The 16424-nt window shown below is 44.1% G+C and overlaps 1 protein-coding gene across 4 annotated transcripts in view; it reads left to right on the forward strand.

Annotated features, from left to right (window-relative positions):
- FRMPD1 (FERM and PDZ domain containing 1) overlaps window positions 1-16424 on the forward strand; it is a 152725-nt gene that overhangs the window by 37813 nt on the left and 98488 nt on the right. For 3 of the 4 annotated variants that reach the window (XM_037743702.1, XM_037743707.1, XM_037743701.1), the window contains exon 1: window positions 12707-12828. The exons of the other annotated variant lie outside the window; for it this stretch is intronic. The gene's annotated coding sequence lies outside the window, so the exon portion shown is untranslated. Of the gene's footprint in view, window positions 1-12706; window positions 12829-16424 lie in introns of those variants that run through there. 4 annotated transcript variants of the gene reach the window in all.

Consider the following 16424-nt stretch of genomic DNA (forward strand, 5'->3'; position numbering starts at 1 on the left):
ATGGGCTTACTAAAAATTCTGCAAGTTTCCTGCTTAGTAAGATCTTGAGTGCTTCCAGGAAAGAGTCATTACAGGCTGTTCTAATGTGTTCTAGCACTGTTACTTTAGTAAGGCACTTCTTCAAATGTTGGCTTTACTTCCTCAATGCCTATCCTGATCTTCACAGTTCCAGCTCTTCCCTCTCAAAGTGAATTCCTGCTATGAAATGCCTGAAAGCAGAGGTTCCTCAACTTTCTCATTTCGTGGTGCCCACAGTAATTTTTCATCACACCCCCAGGCAAAAATAAATATGTAATAGTTCCACATATTAAGTAGTTAGATCCAAATAACTTAATAATCATTGAAGTCCTAATAATTTCGTAGTTGTTTGAAAAAAATGCACATACATTTTTTAAATTATACTTTTATTTAACTTTAACCATAGTAAGTTACTAACGGGATGTGTGTGCCTGTTGGGTGCTATACAACTTCTCAAACCTTGGATCAGATTGTACACATTTCCTCTTCCATGTTGGGTTTTGTGCTAAAAAAGTACTTGCTTTTTTATCACGGCAACTAATGAAAACTCAGCTTTGCAAAGATATGATGTCATAAGTATGTAGCATGATCTGAGAGCTGCCTGGAGCTGGTAGTTTGCACATGTCCAGTAGATTCTGGGTGTCACCATGTTTCCCTTGAAAAAATAAATATCCCACTGTAACCCTGTGAATTTGCTGTGGCTCTGCAGGACACCTCAACCCTTAGTTTGGCCTTAGAGGTTTTCTGTACCTCTGATGAGAAAAAGCACATTCTACCTTCTATCACAGTTATTTAAAGACATACATTATGTCTCCTAGTAGAGCTTTTTGAAGGTCAGGACCATGTCTGACTCATCTCTGTATCCTCCTTAATACCTCTCAGTAAAAGTAACTAGCATTTTATGAGCACTTACTAAGGCCAGGATGACCATACATCCATGGGCTGGATGACTCCAGAGTCCATGCACTTCCCAGGACACCTCACTTAGCACGGTGCCTTACCTATAAGCTCCCAGTCAATTTTACTTGAATGAGTGCATAGAATTGCATATACTTAATTTGGGCCACACCTTGCAAAACAATTCATAGAACCCAGTCAGGCCAAGTAGATGCCTCTATACACCCAGCATGAGTTTGGGGCATAGCCTCTGTCACTTACCTCTGGCCTCAAGCAAATAGTTTAACTGCTATGTGTTTCTGTTTTCCTCAACTGCAAAACCGGATAACAATACCTCACTTAGGAGTATTATGAAGGTCAAATGAGATAGTGTCTGCATAACAACAATGAAGGACATCAAGGTGATGCGTGTTAAGGGATTATGGTTCAGGTGTAGGTAACACGAATACCATTAATGGGATACCCCTATTCTATGCCTCTTCCTGGTAGGGTGAAGGAGGGGGTGGCTGAACCGAGGACATAGTTACAGAGCATGAAGGGGCTATAAGTAGCTATTTCTGTTCCCCAAGTGACCATTCTCTGGGCACAGACTGAAATTCCCTCTGGAGCTGCACTAATGGACACATTAGTATCAGTTGACAAAGTACCATATGCTCTGAAATGTTCTCCCATTAGGCTTCATGGGAGGTGGCAGGAATTCATGGTCCATTATAGGAAATCTGCCATGATTTTAGTCTCCAGTAAAGTATACTCCTAGGCCTCCCAGGCTCTGGAAGGTCAGGCTATGCCTCCAACTACAACATGATGCACAAGACATTACTTATTTTAAGACAGGAAGTCTGTAAAGTAAGATTATCTTTGTCTGTCCATAGGAAACTCATAAAATTATGCTTTTTTTTTTAAAAAAATTATGTTTTAACAATGAATTATTTTGTGAGTATTTGCTATTTGGTTTCAGGTTAATCAGTATGTGTACTAGTCATTAATCAGGATCCAGATTATGAAAATAATATGTCTTCAGTGGCATTAATAAGTACATGGTTTTTCATAAGCCACCATGTTATTTATTTATATATTTATTTATTTAGAGACAAGGTCTCACTCTGTTATTCAGGGTGGAGTGCAATTGAGGCCAGTAAAATCTGGGCTTACTGCAGCCTTGACCTCCTGGACTCAAGCCATCCCCCCACCTCAGCCTCCCGAATAATAGGGATAATAGGCATCGCACCACCACACCTAGCTAATTTTTGCATTTTTTGTAGAGACTGGATTTCGCCCAGGCTGGTCTTGGACCCCTGAGCTCAAGTGATCTGCCCACCGCAGCCTCCCAAAGTGCTGGGGTTACAGATCATGTTTTATTTTATGGAAACTTTTTTTGCTAGAAGTATCATCTCTCTTAATACCAGTCGGTCTGCATAAAAAAGAATGAAAGAAAAAAAGGAAGAAAGACCCAAACTCCATGAATTGCAAAAGAAAAGGCAGACTTAAAATGTCAGATCTGGGAGTTTCAAAATGTGTCACAATAGCTGCCATTTATTGACTGCCCAGATCCTGTGCTAGGCGCTTTATCCTTATTAGTTAATTTAATTCTCACAACACTTTTCAAGGTTAGTGTTATCTATGTGTTAGGATGAGAAAACTGAGAAGTTACATTAGTTGTCCAAGGTCATAAAGCCAACAACAGCTGGTATTCAAGCCATGTGTGACTCCACAGCCCATATCCTTTCCAGAACATCCGCCTCTGATTCAAAGAAAAGGCTGAAACACAGTGTTGCAGTACATAGTAACAAAACATGAATAAAGCCTTGTTCGTAAGAAAATCTAGATCATCCCTCCCTCTCCCTATCCTACACCAAAGATGGGAGAGAAACCTTCCAAGACTTCCCCCTGTGTCTGGAGACTCTCCATGCACTGTTTCCAGAGTTTAGGGAATGTTTTACCTGGAGGGGTCCAGGCTAGTCTGGTGCCTCCCGAACATCCCCCAGTTACTTTCATTCTGATTTTCATTCACTCTGCTTATACCTGTCCTCTAAAAGGGGCTTCTGTTTAGTAGGATTTGAGTTGAATAAAGGATTATACTCATCTCCCTTCTACCAAGTTGGAAAAACACTGATATAGTCCAATTCTATGTTTTATAGGTGAAGATCTCTCTGACCTAGAGCAGGATTGATCAAAATAACCTAGAAAGGTAGGACAGGCCCTTTGCTCTTTAAAATTTTAATTTCTGGATCACTACAGGGAAACTATTGTGGTGAGAAAGACAATCACCATGGGAAATATGCTCCCAAAGCTGTTTTCACCTGTTGACAGAATAGGCGGGTAGCAGAACCAGACTGACTCCATCACTGACACCAGCTATCTGGATGATCTTGAGCAGGTTACTTAACCATGAAGAGTCTCTTCATCTCCAAAAATGACACATGATACTTGCTTGTTGGAGTTTTTGTGATAATATATTAAAAATACATAGTGTATAATAGATATTCCTTTCCATCCCTAGAGCCTTCCATAGGCTGTTCTCTCTGCCTGGAAGCTCTATCATCCTTCTCATCCTTCTCACCTTCAGGTAGCTGACTTGGACTTTTTTTTTTTTTTAATTTATTTTACTTTTGTTGCATACTATATCTGGCATTTCTCCCCATGTTATCCCTCCGCACCCTCCCCACCCTCCCCTCCCTCCCCATCCCCTGAATTGGACTTATTATTTAGTTTCTTTCACTAGATTTCTTGGATTTGAATCTTCCTAGCTGAGTGACCAGGGGAACATTTAGCCTTGGTTTTCTCATTTATAAAGTAGGGATATTAATATAATTCACAGCATTATTAAAATGAGATAAAATGCTTAGAACAGTGCCTAACAAATATTGGGTCTCAATAAAATTTAGCAAGGACCAATTGTGGGATCCATAACATAATTCCAGATGCATAACATAATTCTTTTTCCTTCTTGGGTAAGCTATTCACATTGCTTAGAAGCTCATGACATTTACTTTTTATTCCTGGAGTTCAGAAATTTCACCAGGATATATTTTTAAATATCCATTCTGCCAATCTTTGTCTTTTAATTGGTATATTTAGATTATTTACATTTAATGTAATTATCGAAATGTTAGAACTGAACTCTGCTATGTTGTTATTTCTTTTCTTTCTGCACAGGCGAAGATCTTGGACGCTTTCTCTCCCATCTGTTTGTTTCCTACTTCTCACTCCTCTTTTTTCTTTTTCCTGCCTCCCTGTGGACTGCTCCAGCTTTTTTTTAGAATTCCACTTTGATTTATCTAAAGTATTTTCCAGTGTATCACTATAGTTTTTAAAGTTGTTGCTCAAGTATTATATTGTACATAAGTAACTTATTACAGTCTACTGCTCCTGAAATTTTACCCCTTTCACTGAAATACCTAGGACTGGAAGTTCTAGGTATGTGTTTTAAAACTAATACAGTAGAGAAACTAGAGTCTTTTTTTACCTGATAACTCAAGTCCATGCATTTAGTGTATAGGTAGCTTAAGTGCAGAAATTTTATCTGGTAATTCAAGACTACGAACTTAGTCTTTTTCTCTTTTCTTTTCTTTTTTTTTTAATTCTGTTGAGACAGAATCTCACTCTGTTGTAGATTAGAGTGCAGTGATGCAATCTTGGCTCACTGCAACCTCCACCTCCCGGTTCAAGTGATTCTCCTGCCTCAGCCTCCCGAGTAGCTGGGACTACAGGCATATGCTACCATGCCCAGATAATTTTTATATTTTTAGTAAAGATGGGTTTTTACCATGTTGGCCAGGATGGTCTTGATCTCTTGACCTTATGATCTACCCACCTCAGCCTCCCAAAGTGCTGGGATTACAGGCGTGAGCCACTGTGCCTAGCTGTTAGTCTTTTTTTCCTATTATTTTTTGGTTATTGCTTTGCTCCTTTGTTATTTTTTGCTCTATTTGGTACTATTATTTGGATATCTTCTAGATAATTCATCAGTGTTTTAAAATCCTTTCACTCATTATTTCTATTTCTTTTTATTTTTGGCTTGATACTTTGGGGTAGTTCTCCTTTTTTATCTTTCAGATCATTAAATCAGCTTTCAGTGGTGTTCATTATATTTTTCATTTCCACAATTGAAAATTTTTTAAATTGTGTATTTAACTTTCAAAAATAATTTCCCCTCATTTTCATCATTTCTTTCTGATCTCTACTTGAATCTCCTTACATTTTTTTATTTTAAAAAGTTAGTTTTTCTTCCATTAAATCGATCTCAATGTGATTCCTCTCTTTCAGTTATTCAGCTTGATTGTGCTCCTTTGAGCTATTGACTCCCCTTAAATAATGTCTGATCTGCTTTGGCTACTGTGTAGTTTGTTTATTGCAAGGGCACCTGGTGGAGAGGATTAACAGGAGCTAAAATCCTCTTGCTGAGCTGTGTACCCTGGTGGGGAACTACATCAGCCCAAGGGAAGGAAGCATATTTTCTCATTTCCACAAAGGCATCTGAAAGGGGAAGCTTTTCTCTAGCCCACATAAAGATGCTGTGTGGGCTAGGCGTGACCCTGAGGGTATAGTGTGGCCCACCTGTGACATTCCATTCTATAGAGGCAGGCCTTGACAGAATCAGGGGTCTTCCTGCAGAGCTATGTGCAGGAAGTGGGCAGGGACAGTTCTTCCTCACCTGTTGAGGGGTCCTGCTCAGTTGGGGTCAGCTGGGTCACTTGGGTAACCCAGGATTGAAAGCCTTCCCTGCAGACTCACTAGTGAGGCTGACTACTTCCCAGGTTCCTGGGCCTTGGTCCTTCTTGCAATTATGGACAGTGTGGCAGTGACACCGCCCTTTGCCAATCCTGCACTGGGATTTTGTGGTGGTGGGGGGTCTCCTTCGTGCTCCATCTATAGGCAACAGTGTCCTATGCCCCATTTACTGTGTGTCTCCCAATTTGGGTCCCCTTAGCAGGGAGCTGGGTTATAGAGAGGGGGTCAGGAGGCAGGCCCCCATCTTCAGAGAAGCCCCCTGGGTAGGCATGCTAAGGTGATTTAGGAGGTTTCTTCATAACACAGTTCTATCACAGTCATCTGTCCTCCCCCAAGAATAGAGCTCTGTTTCCCAGATAAATCTGAATCTGAATCCCGTTTACCAGCTCTGTGACCTTATGCCAATCACTTGAATTCTCTGAGCTTGCCTCAGTTTCATCTGTAAAGTGGGGATTGTAATGTGTGTCTTGCATAACTCAAGGAGCTGTTGAGAGAATAAAATGAGATGATTACTCTGTTTGGTGTTTTGCAAACTGAAAAGTGCTATGCAAAAGTAAAGGAGTTGAAGAAAATAGTGCTAGAGAGGGTGGCATCTGCCCCTGGGGGCTGTGGGGAGCACAGCAGTAGTGAAAAGTTGCAGTCACCCAACAGGTGCAAAGCAGAATGAAGCCTGTGGGAATTGAGCCAGATGTAGTTATCAAGACCAAGGTGGGGCTGCACTTGATGCTGGCCACAACCTCAAGGACATGCCTTCCTTTCAGGAGTTGATCTCCCAAGAGCTGAGCCAGCAGGAAAAAAAAAAGAGAGAGAGAGAAAGAATTTAAAAAAGAGATAAAAAGGCAAGAGTAATAGATGCTGAAGCGAGCCCTGTCTTTTAAAAGCTGTCTCTCAAAACATTGAAATATTTATCACCTGAGGAATGAGATAAAAATTCATCTGACAAGAGACGTAAAGAGCTCGAATATTTTTTAAAACTTGTGATAATCATTCCGAATTCTATACAAATATCTTATTGCCTTCCTCTGTTTCTAACTGAGTCATTGTGTCCATTGCATTAGCAATAAATTCAAATACCAGTTTTATCAAGGAGCAGAGAATACGATTAGGAACAGGAAAAGAAATATAAGAAGACAAGGCTTAGACGAGAGCTAAGGAAGCAATCTAGAAATGAGACATGTTTTCCATCCTCCTGCCCTACCACTAAAAAAAAAAAAAAAAGGTAAAAATAGATCGTCTTTGGGAGAATGACTACAATAAGCAGTCAGCAAGGTTTGGAGCGTGTTGGGAGACTGATCTCTCTTCACCAGTAAACAGATAATGAACTTTCTAGCTCAACTCCCTATTCTTAGTATTATCCAGTGAATTGCACAATTCATTTTTAAGAAATGAGCAGTGAATGTTTGCTTCTGTGTCCTAGAATCTTGGCAGTAAGAACATATTTTTTGTTTTTGGTTTTTGATGGAGTTTCACTCTTGTTGCCCAGGCTGGAGTGCAATGGCACCATCTTAGCTCACCGCAACCTCCACCTCCCAGGTTCAAGCAATTCTCCTGCCTCTGCCTCCTGAGTATTTGGGATTACCAGCTCACACCACCACGCCCAACTAATTTTGTATTTTTAGCAGGGACATGGTTTCTCCATGTTGGTCACACTGGTCTCAAGCTCCTGACCTCAGGTGATCTGCCCGCCTTGGCTTCCCAAAGTGCTGGGATTACAGGTGTGAGCCACTGCACCTGGCCTGAAAATGTTGTTTTTATGTCATCTTTTGTCTCCATAAAGCAACAATCTAATTGTCCTCAAGAGGTAATACAATCCTCATGATAAGCACCCAGTTTCTTTTGCCAACAGCAGTACCTCTCTTCATGAGTGATAACACTTTAGCTTCCTTAATCTCAAAGAATTATTGGTTTAGAGATCAGGGTACATTGGTTGTCTTCAGGTATTATTGCCTCTTCTTACAGAGGAGTGAAGTGTAGCTCAGAGAGGTGGTGTGACTTTCCCATAGCCACACAGCAAGGGAGGGACAGAACTAGAGTGTAGAACACTAAGGCACTGCTTTTCTACAAGCAGCTCAGCAGAAGTATTGATATAGATCTCAGGGCTATTTCTAATAACCCTCTTGCAGTACTCCAGTAGTCCCTAAGTCTTGGCTCACCAAAGTCTTGATGTAACTGTTTCGTCATATTTCTGCATAAGACCTTGAATATTAAAAACACACAATCAGTTTATGTGGTATAATAACGCACTCTTACCCAAATCATTTTATCCCCTATCCAATGTGGATTCATTTCACAAGGCTTAAGCCTGTAGTAGGCACTGGACAATGTTGACTGAATGAATGAATAACCACTTAGAGGCTCACTAAAGAATCATGTCGTTTTAGATCTGAAAGAGACCTGGAAGGTAATTCGGTCCTGCTCCTTCCTGAGTCCTCTCACTTCTGCCACCTTGCCTGAGTCCTCTCACTCTTCACGTCTCAGTGAAGTCCTCTCAGTGAGAGGACTCAGGCAAGGTGGCAGAATACTCTGAGAGCTCCTTTTTCCCTCTGCTTCCCATATCAGTGTTCTTTCTTTCACCCATACTGCTTCTCATTAATTTGATATGGAGGCATTGAAATTGCAAATTTACTTGTGTTGTGGTAAACAAAATAAGTATTTCTAACATCCAAAACACTTAAAAGCATTAAAAAACACTGCTCCACAGAAAATAACAGGGTTGGGTTTTTTTTAACCATATGGGATTTGATCATTCTGAGGAAGAACAGAAACTCGTCCTAAATCACTGCAGACAGTAAAGCTGGAATTTGAGGCAGTAAAGCTGAAATTTGGTATTCTATTTTGGGAACAATAGATGTGAAGTCAGGAAGAGTTAGGCATTCTAATAAGGAAACTGTATAGAAAAGCTAACTATTAAGTCAGATCTCAGAAGTGTATGATTGCAAAGGAGATTAATACAGGTAAGGGAAAGATTTGGGCACTTAGCAGATGACAAATGGCATACTCATTGCCATAGAGAAAGCAAACTTTTAGCTGAAATGGTGCTTATGGGAAATAAATTCAAATCTCAGATGTTTGAGTCAGGAAGTCTCATTAGGATACAACACAGCTTCTCATTATGGGCTATTACATAGTGTCACTAAAAAAAGGAGAGACATCAGAGAGGGGCAAGGCACAACCACATAGCAATACAAGAAGTTTCATTCTTACTAGATCTTGTTCTATATTAATATTGGATTCTTTGATACTATCCTGTAACCAAAAATCACTCTTCAGAGTGACAAAAACAGAGATTAAAAATAATCTATATCCAAATGGCAGCAGTTAGGGTAAAACTTGAGAAACATATATATTTTATTTATTGATTTATTCATTCATTCAATAAATATGTATGGAATTATAGGAAGGCAATAATAAACAAGACATTGTCTTTCTCAAGAAGAACTCAAGAAGACAGACATGTAAACAGCTCATCGTAATGGGTGTGCTGGATGCTTTATTTGCCATATGCTGTATATAAGTATAGCAGAGACGCAAAGCAAGGACTGCAGAGAGTTCATGGAGGACAATATATTTTTCACCAGGATTTAAAGGACGAAGAAAAGTTCATCCAGCAGGTTGGGTTAAAGGTTAGAAAAACAAGGAAGCCTCCCAGAGGACAATAATAGCTTATGTAAGGTATTTAGCAGTATAGGATTTAGAATTTCTTATGAATCCCAGTGCAGCTATTTTAAAGCTGTGGAATCTTGGGTAAGTGACTTTACTTCTTGGAGCCTCGGTTTCCTTCTCTGTAAAATAAGTAGAGCAATCCTCACTGTATATAATGATTAGAAACATTCCTAATAGTACTGGCTAGCAATAATAAATGCTGTTTCATCTCCAGGAACTCTTGTTTTTTAAAACACCCCTAGGTTATAGGTATTCTTGTCATGCTCCTTTTGCAGAGAAAAAAAAATGATAACTGAGAGGTCATGGAACTTTTCCAAAATTATATAGGTTAAAAAGCAGCAGCATTGGGATTTGAACCTAGACAGTCTGGCTCAAGACTACATTTTTTATAAACCCTATGTTCTGTGTCTTTTATTATATAAGGTACCCTAGGAACATAAGGTGTTTGGTGTGGGGTGAGGTAGAGATGGGGGCAACAGGGCTAATAGGATCACTGTGGCTTCACATGATCCTAAGTAGTTAAGACTTTGTTGCACTATCAAGAGGGAACAATGGAGGTATCTTCAGCAGGAGAGTCACTGGTCAGGTCTGTGTTTGAAAAAGATCACTGGCAGTATGTGGAGGATGAAAATAGGAAAGACTGGAGGCAATTACTACAGCCTTGGCAAGAAATGGTGACACGGGCAGCAGGATGAGGGGGAGGAGACACGTGTAAGAGAAGTTAAGGAGACAGTTGATTGAACTTAGTGACCAGCAGAGTATGAAGGCCAGGAAGAGGGAAGAGTCTAGACTGTCCCTTTGGTTTCTAGTTTAGGTGCCCAGAGGAAGGAGGTGCCATGACCAGCTGAGATAGGGAAGTGATGCAGAAGGGGTAATTTGAGGGAAAGATGTGGGTTTGGTTTTGGCTCTGTTGAGACTGGGGCACCTGAGGAACATTTAGTTGATGTCCAGTAGGTGGTTGTGTCTCTGGGTTTGGAGGACAGAAGGTTTGGCTGAAACCATGCAACCAATAGAATTGCTCGGTGAGTGAAGGGAGAAAGAAGCCAAGGAGGGACATGAGGAAGCAATGGCAAAGGAGGCTGAGAGGCAGGAAGGACCAGAATGGAAATCTGAGGAGAGCGGGGTCAGGGGCTGGGTCCAGCACCTAGAGAGGCTGACACTGACACAGGTGGCTAGGAAACAGAGGGGAGAGGGCAAAATTCCATGGGGAACATTTGCACTCACTGGACAGAATACTTTTTATCTTACTTTCTGACAAGTGCTATGATTTTTGGTCTTTAACCTGCCTTAGACAGAGTAATTTGATTATTAATCTTTAAAAAAATTATTTTTAAACTTAAACTTTATTTTGAGAAAATTGTCGCTGGGCATGGTGGCTCATATCTGTAATCCCAGCACTTTGGGAGGCTGAGGTGGGTGGGTCACGAGGTCCGAAGTTCAAGACCAGCCTGGCCAACATAGGAAAACCCTGTCTCTATTAAAAACACAAAAATTAGCTGGGCAGGGTGGCATGAGCCTGTAGTTCCAGCTACTTGGGAGGTTGAGACAGGAGAATGGCTTGAATGCAGGAGGTGGAGGTCATGATGAGCCAAGATTGCACCACTGCATTCCAGCCTGGGCAACAGAGCAAGAGTTTGTCTCCAAAAAAAAAAAGAAAAGAAAGGAAATGGTAGACTCACATGTAATTGTAAGAAATAATTCAGAGACAGAATACTTGGTTTTTAAAAAGCTTTCTTTATTTCCACTGTGGCTTTGGAATCTTCCACCCTGATGCTGCTCTGTCCCCTGGGGCATAACTTTGTACACCACATCTAGAGCAAAGACCCGTGAGGAAAGCAAAAGGCTCACTCAGTCTGTGAATCTGGGTGGCAGAGGGCTGGGGCATTGAGAGAAAAGGGAGCTTTGGGTGCAGTTATGTAGGAGGTCTTTCAGCGATGTAGTAAATCAGGAGTTTCTGGATGAACTCCTGGATTTGGAAAGGAAGGACACAGAGAAGGAGCACGGGCCTTCATTCAGGCCATGTTGGCTCCAAAGTGCTGCTAGTTCTCCTGCACCGCCCTTGGATGAAGTATACACTTGTTAACATCTTCCTGTGCACCATCCCCAGAATGATCTAACGTGCCAATCTGATGGTGCCTCTTCCCTACTCAGAACTCCTGCCATGAGCCTGCCAGTGTGCTGAGAACACGGTGCAAACACCCTGATCAGGAATTGGCCCCTGCTGACTCCCCTGCTTCATATGTCAACTCCTGCCACTCCCTCTGTGGGATCCCTCTCATCTTGGGGTCTTGGTTCCTGTGGTCTCAACCTGAAAGGCTCTATCCACACTCTTCCCTTTTACTGGCCAATTCCACTGGCCTTTCAGATTTCCATTTAGAGCATAGCCCCTCTAGGAGGCCTTCACTCAGTCAGTGCAGGCCTGTGTGGTGCCCTTGGCCCCGTGGGATCGGGCTATTATTACAGGAACTACACTGTATTATCATAGTCCTAGGCTGTACATTCCGTGAGGGCAGGGACTGCTTTATTAAAGGAGTATTGTATCTTCAGTGTCTAATGCAGGATATGGACCTCGTAGGTGTGCAGTAGAGTTCAGCACGGAATATAGTTCGTGCATAGACACATGCATTTGGGTATGATGGTCAGAGAGGTGGTAGGACCAGAACCAGGGCATTGGGTGAGATGGCTCAGGGAGTCAGAAAAGGGCTGAGTGCAGAGTCCCAGGGTGCTGCGGCATTTTAGAGCTTCTGGTTTGAGGAACCCTCAAGGAGACCAAGAGGGAATGACTGGAGAGGGCCAAGGAAAGCTGGGAGAACAATTTCCCAGTGTCGAAGGAGTTTACAGAGGCAGGGGAGGTGGTCCACAGTGCCCAAGGTGGGCCCGCGCCTTCTCTCTCCCTTCAGCTGCGCACCTGCGGGGCGTGGGAGGCAGGGGGCGAGTCAGAGTCATCTTCGTCCCCCAGGGTTCCCCGTAGCTGGGGCTCTTCCTGGGGGTAAGGAGGCGTAAAAAGGGGGTCGTATTTGGAACTCTTCTGGGTTCCAGTTCTGGCTCAGCCACCGCGGGTCTGGACGACCTTGGGGAGTCCCTTTCCTCTCCCAGCCTCAGTCTCCCCCTGGGTACTTGGCGGAGGCTGCGTGCCCCGGCGGTGAGCTGAGGCAGACGGCGGAGGCAGGGCCCGGGTGGGAGCGGGACCGCCCACTGCGGCGGGCCGGGACCTTGGAGCTAGCAGAGGCGGCGCGCGGGGCTCCTCCCCCGGGGCGGGGGTCGCGGCGCCTGCAGCTGGCGGCCCCGCAGCTGCAGCCTCAGCACCTGCCGCCGCCAGACGGCGCGGGCGCGGCCCGGCCCGGCAGCCCCCTCCGGCTGCAGCCGCGGCGCGGGAGGCGGAGCCCGAGCAGAGCCGGAGCAGCGCTGCCGACCGAGCCTTGGCCGCCGCGACCGTGCCCGCCGCTGGGCGGGGCCGCCCCTCTCCGAGAGCGTCAGCCCGCTAGGTCCCCGTCCGCGCGGGCGGCACCTCCTCTGCAGGTAAGGGAGGGGTCCCGGCACCGCAAAGTTTTGGGGAGCCTGCCTGTCCCCCTACCCCGGGCCTGCGCCTCGGCTTCCTCCGCGCCGCCCTCCGCCGTGCGCTCCGCCTGCACCACCAGCCCCGGGTGACCCGCGCCCGCCTCCGGTCCTCGTGTCCCCACGCCCGGCTCGGGGGCGCGTCCTCGGGCTAGCTCAGGACCTACCACGGTTAACTGTATGCACAGTAGCGATGTGTGCTTAAGTTTCCGAGATCTGCACGGTGTAGTGAGTGGAAAGAGCGGCAACGCAGGAGGGGGAGAGACGTGGGTTCAGGTGCGGTCGCGGCCAGCGCCAACTTTCTGAGTGACCTCAGACTAACCCTCCCTGCTCGTCCTCCATGGCCACACCTGAACCAGAAGGGGGTCGCCTGGGACGAATCAGCTGCAGTGCCAGTGCCTATGTTGTCATTTTTTGAGTAGAGGGGCGTCCCTGAGTGTCTCAGCTCTAGAACTCATTGCGGGTGGAGAGGAATGACCCACAGAAGTCAGTCTCTGGGGTCGCGCGTCGCTAACTTGAAGCAGCTTTGGCTGAGCTTTAGGAGGGGCATTGAGTCAGCCCCGGGGAGCAGGGGATGCCTCTGTGGTTAGGAGGCAGGACTCTGGTTTCTGGTGGCTCCTCTGCCATCCACCCACCGTCTGTGTGACCTTGGGCAAGTGCCCCCTGCTTTTGCAACCTATAAAATAGGGTGGAAGTCATGTTCGTTAGATGTTTTCTGAGGTCTTTCATCTGTAAACTCTGGAGAAGCGGAACCTCCGGGTCTCTGTATTTAGTCAGTTTGTGTGGAGGCAATATTTCACCAGGAATCCATCTAGCACTTGCAAATGAGCGTTTAGAAAATAAAGGAGGCATTTGCAGTTTGCTTTGGAAGTCCCAAAATAGACATGGGGAGGATTGGTGAACGCTCAGCTCGCCTTCTTCAGTGCTTTGGACCATCATAAAATATTCAACGACATAATGATTTGTTTTCAAAGTAGCTTATAGATCAGGAAGCATTTCTGTTTGTGAGTTGGTTATTTTTGTAAAAACCTCAGAATGGTTTTGGGCAAAAAAAAAAATGCACTGTTTTAGGGGTCCTGACCTAGAGGCCAGCATCTACTTGTTTCTAGTCTAAGATGATGGTTGAGATGATTTCCAATCAAGAGAATTTGGGGCATCCTTTGGTTGGTGTTGAGTATGGGTACGATTGAGGAGCCAAGTTCATATTTTCCAGGACCAGTGCATCCTGACACGGTCACAGCAAAACAGGCACGAGGCAGTTAACTGTGACATGCTAGAAGGCAAACTTTATTCTTTTGCCCAATATTTTGTTCCCTTTTTGCTGTAATTAGTGTCTCCCTAGTGTGTGGGTGAAATGCATTACCAGAAAAGGATTCTCACAGAAGTGATTTTATGATTTTATTTCCTTCCTCGATATCCTGGTTTTAAGTTTCAAGCGTTATGAAATCAGAGAGCTGGTGAGCTGCTTTGTAACCAGAGCAGAGTTGTGATACCTAAGTTTGCCTTTCCCAAATGAGACCCCATTCTCGAAGCTAATTCGTTCAGAGCCTTTTATGTCTCGGATGCATTCAAATGCCATCAGTCTTTTCCCTCTTCATTCTTGATTGGTTCAGCAAGCACTTTCTCACTACTCATTCGGGAGGACATAAACATGAAAATTACCAGCAGGCCCTACCCTCAAGGAGCTCAGGTTCTGATGAGGAATAAAGAGGCTTGTGCCACAGGACCTTCATTCTGGGCTTTATTGCCTGGGATCTCTGTGAACACTAAGGAGGGTGAATTCCAACTGCAGGTATTGGTGAAGACTTTACAATAGAAGGTGGAAGAGAAAGAGGATTTCAACAGGTGGTGAGGAATAGAAAGGCCATGTGTAGGTCAAGGAACTAGTATGAGCAAGGAACTGGTGAGAGCTGGGAAAGGATGAGACACAGGTGAGAAGAGTGAGCCTGATGGAAGCACGAAGGCAGAGCACTTCAGAGAAAAGGCAGCAGGAAGACGCTCTGGAGGCTCTGAACGCTCTGAACCTGGGCTGGAGTCCTTGCTGGCTGTAGAGTATTGGGCCTCTGAGCCTCACTTTTTTTATTTGTAAAGGGGGAATAATAATAATTTCAAACTCACAAGATTAAATGAGATCAGGTGTAAAAGTGTCTAACAGGTTGTTTGCATGTAATAGGTGTTGGATGAAAGTCAATTCTTTTTATCAGAGGGTTCATGGGCAAGCTGAATAAGTGTTTGAAGTCACCATTGGAGTAAATAGTGCTTTTTGTTTAAGCATGTGCATTGATTTAGAACCTCACCACCAGCATGGAGTTCTTGTGACAATGTGATATGTATTCAACGAGGTGCCTCCTGATTCAAGGGGCAGGGGCTTTTTGTTTTTTGGAGGGTGTTCAGATCAGATACTAACATAAACAAAAGGCAATACTCTGTAAATACTGTTAGGTGGTGAGAGGTCACAGAGGGCTAATCAGAAGTCTCAATCCCTGCCTCACACAAGCTTATCACTATGTGCTCAAGGGCCCAGGTTGTGGGGGGGCACAGATTTGACAGTCAGACACAGCTCTAAATATATCAGCTTTGTCCATATAGCTGGGAGCAGGGTACTGGCTCCCTTCTGCCTTTGATTTGCAGTGGTCAAAGAATAGGACACCACCTAGGCAGCTTAGTGAGGCCCCATCTCTACAAAAAATTTAAAAATTAGCTGGGTATAGTGGCCCCAGCTACTTGGGAGGCTGAGGTGCTGAGGTGGGAGGATCACTTGAGCCTCACTCAAGGCTGCAGTGATCTATGATCATGCCACTGCACTCCAGCCTGGGCAAAAGAGCGAGACTCCATCTCTTAAAAGAGAAAAAAAAGAATAGAACAGGAGGGTGAAGAATAACATTGCAATGCTTTATGACCCTGTGTAACACCATGTAGCATCCATGGTACCGTCCTTCTTTTTTTTCAATCAATGGTTATCCATAGAACACCTGCTTTTTGCCGGAGAATTGATGTAGGTGCCTCAAGAATACATTGGAACAAAAGGCAAGGTCTCTGCCTTCCTGGAGCTTATATCCTAGTTGGAGAAAATAATGAACAAGTCATTACATAAATAAGGTAATTACAGGTTGTGCTAAAGTCTGGGAAGAAAATAAGCCAGGAAATGTGAGAGAAAGTAATAGGAGTGGGACTCCATTTGAGGGTGGTCAGGGCAGGCCTATTGGAGCCATTGAGAACCACAGGAGAGGAGTCAGTTTTGCCTGGAGCTGGCTGAGGGTCAGTGCAGCAGCTGTGTATCTGTCAGAGGTAGGGTAGTTTAATGTATGAGAATGCAGACTCTGGGGCCACACCACCTGGATTTGAATACTTGCCCCTTGGCTAACTAAATATATTCCACTGTCAGGCTATTTAATCTTCTGAGCTTCAGTGTTTTCATCTGTGAACTAGGGAGAATAACAGTACCTTCTTCAGGGGGTTATTGGAGGACTGAATGAGTCAATAAATGTAAAGTACTTAGAATAGTGCCAGGTATATAGTAAGCACCAAATAAAAGTTCAATTGAGGGTGAGAGGAGGAGG

The sequence above is a fragment of the Cebus imitator genome, unplaced genomic scaffold, assembly GCF_001604975.1.
Source record: "Cebus imitator isolate Cc_AM_T3 unplaced genomic scaffold, Cebus_imitator-1.0 Scaffold149, whole genome shotgun sequence".
NCBI lineage: Eukaryota > Metazoa > Chordata > Mammalia > Primates > Cebidae > Cebus > Cebus imitator.